This window comes from Papio anubis, chromosome 2 (genome assembly GCF_008728515.1).
Source record: "Papio anubis isolate 15944 chromosome 2, Panubis1.0, whole genome shotgun sequence".
Taxonomy (NCBI): Eukaryota; Metazoa; Chordata; class Mammalia; order Primates; family Cercopithecidae; genus Papio; species Papio anubis.
In genome coordinates, this window is record NC_044977.1 from 30,359,121 (window position 1) to 30,365,120 (window position 6,000).

Sequence of the window (6,000 nt, forward strand, 5' to 3'; positions counted from 1 at the left end):
TCTTTCCCTAACAGCCTAAGTAATACTAATAGATGGACCTGCATTGAGTGAGACAGCAGAGGCCTGACACCTAACACCTCCACTATCATGTAGATTGTTAAGGGGCAGGCACTTGCACTTTTTGTTGGTTCTCCTGTGATAAAAACATTTAATTTATTAGTACTTACACTCTTCCATTAAGACTCCCCTGCTTCCAGCCTTATAAGGAAGAGAGGGCCATGAGTATATCAGTTATGCTTGAGTGAGGTCACTGATGTGAACACAGGTAGGAGAAACAAAATACAGCCTGGCAGCTTTGCTACAAAGGCTGCCAATTTGAATGCCTAAGGCGGGGCTTAGTGGGAACTGTGAACTGCTTTGAACCAGAGTAAAAAGTGCCTTATGAGAAGAAAGTCTAGGGTTACCAGATCTTCTGGTTTGTGAAGAAATGCTGAGATATCTGGATTTTAACATGAAATATCCTGACTTTCAAAGGTTGGCAAGCAATTCAAATTTTTCAACACTATGTGAAGGCAAAACTCCAGATGTCCGAGGGCTATATTCAGACTGCAGGTTATCAAATTGTGACCTCAGCTTTCCATACCAAAGACTGAGCAGCTGGAGGGGGAATGGGAGGGAGAGATAAGAAAAACTGAGCTTCAGATAGCCGTTAAATGGAGTGGAATTTGGAGAGAAGGAGATTCTTAAGGGAAAGTCTTAGGGATGTTTTCTGTGTAATGGGTGGTGTAAATCCATTTGTAAACCAAAACACCTTCAGTGCTTTTAAAACTGGATTTGTATTTTTTGGATATGACAGCATGCTAATACATGCTTTAGAATAAGAGGGAAAAGGCTTAGCTATACATGTTTACATTTACAAATGATAAATATTGCACTGCCAAACTTTTATGAAAAGATCCTATTTGATTTCGTGTCACAGTTTACGATAAAACCACAACTCTCAGAGATTTAGTAAGGCCATCAGAGCTGTTCAAATAGAGTATAAAGGTGTAATGCCTCACCAGATTACTATTTCTAGCCAGCAGATGAACCCAACCCAGAGCATAAATATGAAAAGATGGACTGTAATACTTTCAAGGTATGTATTTTCTAATCTCCAGACATACACACATGTGTGCACACACACATCTGACTCTGTAATAAATGCTGTGGACTGAATCCCGCCTTCTCACATTCACATGTTGAAGTCCTAGTCCTCAATGTGATGGGATTTAGGTGAGGTCATCAGTGTGGAGCCTTCATGAATGTGTTCAGTGCCCTTATAAGAAGAAACACAAGAGAGTTCTCCCTGCCTGCCCAGTCTCCCAGGCTCTGCCATGTGAGGATACAGCAAGAAAGCAGTCATCCATAAGCCAGAAAGAGGGCCTTCATCAGGCCCAACCATGCTCTTGCCCAAAATTCAGACTTCCCATGCTTCTAGAACTGTGAGAAATAAATGTCTGCTGTTTAAGCCACTCAGTCAATGAAATTTTGTTATAGCAGCCATAGCCAACTAAGACAAATCAATACTCCAAAATTGCAACATATCATTGGGAAGGTATTTATAAATACCTAATTCTTCCAGTGAGTCTTCAAACTACCTCCATATGTGTGCAAAAATCTCCATTATCCAACCAACCTACTGAGGGACTAAGTGGCTAAGTTGGCTGGACTTCCTGGGTCAATAGGGACTTCCCCAAGAGGACTTTCCCTTAAGCTAAAATGAGTCATAGCTGCAAGCTAATGGATTGAAACTTCAACCAATCATACAGGCAGTTTAAGCTCTAGCTGCAGCGTGATGGTTTTAACTAATCAGGCCCTCCAACCCACAAGCCCATAGAAAATAAGCTAATCACATAGGACAGGAAAAGGAAAAGGGGAGGAGTCATAAAGAGATATAAGCATAATGAGAGGTGACAGCCTGCTAGCAGCCCTCACTCTCGGGGCCTCCTCGGCCTCGGGTGTCCACTCTGGCAGCACTTGAGGGGCCCTTCAGCCTGCCACGGCAGTGTGAGAGCCCCTCTCTGGGCTGGCCCAGGCCAGAGTCACCTCCTTGCGGGGAGGTGTGGAGGCAGAGGTGTGGGCAGGAACCGGCACTGCCCGGGCCAGCTGGAGTTCTGGCGGGCATTTGCACGGGCTGGGAGGTCCTGCACACTGGAGCGGCCTCACTGCACTGCCGGCCCAGAGCAGTGAGGGGCTCAGCACCCGGGCCAGCAGCTGCGGAGGGTGCCCCGGGTCCCTCAGCAGTGCTGGCCCACCGGCACCATGCTCGAGTTCTCGCCAGGCCTCAGCTGCGTCCCTGCAGGGCAGGGCTCGGGACCTGCAGCCCACCATGTCCAAGCACCCCATACCACGGTGGGCTGCCATGCCACCCAAGCCTCCCTGAGGAGCACTGCCCGCTGCTCTGTGGCACCCAGTCCTATCAACTGCCCAAGGGCTGAGGAGTGCATGCCCCGCTGGGGACTGGCAGGCAGCTCCCTCTGCAGCCCTGGTTCCAGATCCACTGGGTGAAGCCAGCTGGGCTCCTGAGTCTGGTGGGGACTTGGGGAATTTTTATGTCTAACTAAGGGATCATAAACACACCAATCAGCACTCTCTGTCTAGCTCAGGGATTATAAATGCACCAATCAGCACTCTGCCAAAATGGTCCAATCAGCTCTCTGTAAAATGGAACAATCAGCAGGATGTGGGTAGGGTCAGATAAGGGAATAAAAGCAAGTTGCCCGAACTGGCAGTGGTAACCCACTCGGGTCCATTTCCACCCCATGGAAGGTTTGTTCTTTTGCTCTTTATAATAAATCTTGTTGCTGATCACTCTTTGGGTCCACGCTGCCTTTAAGAGCTGTAACACTCACCACGAAGGTCTGCAGCTTCACTCCTGAAGCCAGCAACACCATAAACCCACCAGGAAGAATGAACAACTCCATAAGGACAGCCTTTAAGAGCTGTAACACTCACCGTGAAGGTCTGCAGCTTCACTCCTGACAGCAAGACCAGGAATCCCCGGGAAGGATAAAGCTCCAGACACATCTGAATGTCAGAAGGAACAAATTCCGGACACACCATCTTGGAGAACTGTAACACTCACGGCAAGGGTCTGCGGCTTCATTCTTGAAGTCAGTGAGACCAAGAACCCACCAATTCCAGACACAATAAGACACCCAAGCCAGAAACAACAACCCTTCCGGGTCCTCTTCCACTGCGTGGAAGCTTTACTTTCACTTTCGCTTTAATAAATCTTGCAGCCTCACTCTTTGGGTCCGCCCCTTTCTCTAATTGAGCTGTAACACCTGCCGCTGCGGTTCACGGCTTCATTTCTTGAAGCCGGTGAGATCAGGAATCATGTGATCAAGAAAATCCTTTGATGAGAAGAAGACTTCTCATCTCATTTGTAAAACAAATGTTAAAATCAGTCCTTAAGTAGAATGTAATTATAGAAGACCTGGCTGTTAACTGAATGTTTGGGTCCCCCTAAAATTCATATGTTGAAATGTAACTCCCAAGGTGATGGTATTTGCAGGTAGGGCTTTTGGGAGGTAACTAGGTCATGAGGGTAGGACTCTTAATGAATAGGAATAGTGCCCTTAAGAGGTCAGAGAGCTAGCTCTCTGTGCTCTCTGCCATGTGAGAATACAAAAGAGAAGATAACTATCTGCAAATCAGGAAGAGGGTCCTCACTAAAAGTTAGATCTGGTAGCACTCTGATCTTGGATTTCCTAGCCTCCAAAATGTGAGAAAGGAATGTTGTTTAAGCCACTCAATCTATGGTATTGTTATAGCAGCTCGAGCTAACCAAAGCAGACTCCCTTCACGTTGTATATTCTTAGTTATTTTACTTAAGTATGGTTTTTAAATTTAGTTCTAGAGGCATCTATAACATTACCAATATTACTTGTACAATTTACACTCCCTATTACATTAAATGAGAGAATTAAGTTTGTTTAAAGAAAATAGGCTTGAAGTCAGCAAGACCAGATTCTATTGACTCTGCCACTTACTAATTATGTGATATGGGGCACCTTATTTAAGCAATCTGAGAAAAGAATTCCAGCTCTCTAAAATAAAGATATTACTGAAAATGCCTTTGCAAAAATTTTAACAGTGAGAAAATTATGACAATAAAAGGGATCAGATCTAACTAACCCCCATCTTGCCTTTAACCTCCAAGCTGCCCTTAATCATTCCTGGCCTAAGACCAAGCTAACATTGAGAGACTTTATAGTTTAAATGATAACAGCCTTTCCCCCAAACTAAACCACCTTTGTAAAGCTAATGAAAAACCACCAGGCTAGGAGGATAAGAAGGCTAAATTCTGCCAAGGTGTAAACAAATGATTACCAGCCATTATTCTGGAGGTCACAAGGTTTGTAACTGCTCCAGTTGCTCCTGAGATAACATACGTATTGTAGAACCTAAGACTGGTCTCTTGAAATGTCTTTTCAGGTTTTTGCATTTCTGACTACCAGTGGCTCCACCTGGACCCACCAACTGGTCCTGTAATCCCATATAGAAGCAGACTCCCTGGCTTAACAAACTATCCTGAAAAAATCCTAGCCTCCAAATTTTCAGAGAGATTGATATGAGTGTTTGATTTGAGAGACTGATTCCTCCCATTCCAATGCCATGCTGCTCTTGCCAGTGCTGGGAGGACCTCAGCTACTAAGGTCATTAAGGTCATTCTTTATTTTGCAATGCTGTGGCCTCAGTGAATTGATTTTGTCTGTGCAGTGGGCAGGAAGACCCCACTAGGAAGTTACACTACTAACTAACTAATAGGACTGTTAGAAATACTAAGATTTGTAAATGTATCTAACCCATAGAAAACCATAAAATTTATTTTGCCATTTCTCCTAAAAATGAAGCTATTGCTTAAACCTAACCAAAAGAATTATCCTTGGGTAGTTGTGAGGAGTTAAGATTTCCCTACTGGCAGTTGCTAACTCAGGAAGAGGTAGCTAAATGTATAAGAAGCTGATCAGAACTTCCAACAGGACAAAGGGACAAAACTAAAAATAAAAAAAAAAATTGGACTCCAGGGTCCTCAAAAGTTGAGGCCTCTTCAAAACTGCAAGCTTTAGGTCAGAACACTGAAGGATCACACACTAACAGAGAGGTTGAACAGGAAGCAGGTGATTTATGTACTGAAGCCTAACTTTGAATTAACTCAATGCACAAAACTAAATTAAGAAAATCTTAGCTTTCAATTGCCCCAAACAAATTACCAGAAAAAAATAAAAAGAAAAAAAACTCTTACAGGAAAGGGGTCCTGATCCATACCCCAAGAGAGGGTTCTTGGATTTCACGCAGGAAAGAATTCAGGGCGAGTCCACAGTGCAAAGTGAAAGCAAGTTTATTAAGAAAGCAAAGGAATAAAAGAACGGCTACTCCGTAGACTCAAAGAGCAGACCCGAAGGCCCATTTTTATGGTTATTTCTTGATGATATGCTAAAAAAGGGGTGGATTATTCATGCCTTCCCTTTTTAGACCGTATAGGGTAACTTCCTGACATTGCCATGGCATTTGTAAACTGTCATGGCACTGGTGGGAGTGTAGCAGTGAGGACAACCAGAGGTCACTCTTGTCACCATTTTGGTTTTGGTGGGTTTTGGCTGGCCCCTTTACCACAACCTGTTTTATCAGCAAGGTCTTTATGACCTATGTTTTGTGCTGACCTCCTATCTCATCCTGTGACTTAGAATGACTTAACTGTGTGGGAATGCAGCCCAGGAGGTTTCAGCCTCATTTTACCCAGCTCCTATTTAAGATGGAGTTGCTCTGGTTCACACACCTCTGACAAAACCACATATCCTCTCTAGAGAAAGATGCCATCATGCTAAGCTGGAAATTATTTTTTAAACTTTTCACATAAAATAACTAGCAGTCAATAAAAATGATCATGAATATGAAGAATCAAAACAATATGAAAGAAGAAAAAAAACAGACATTAGTAGGTTTGAGAGGCAAAGTTAAGTCACTTGGAAACAGTTTGATACTTTCTAGTCTTGCTTTTAAGCAGGACTA

General features: G+C 43.8%; 1 long non-coding RNA gene across 1 annotated transcript in view; it reads right to left on the bottom strand.

Moving 5' to 3' along the window:
• Positions 1-5,443, bottom strand: part of LOC116273718 — a 585,230-nt gene extending 579,787 nt beyond the window's left edge. The window contains exon 1 of the long non-coding RNA XR_004182043.1: positions 2,938-5,443. This is a non-coding gene — a long non-coding RNA (uncharacterized LOC116273718). The remainder of the gene's footprint in view (positions 1-2,937) is intronic.
• Positions 5,444-6,000: the final 557 nt, after the last annotated feature.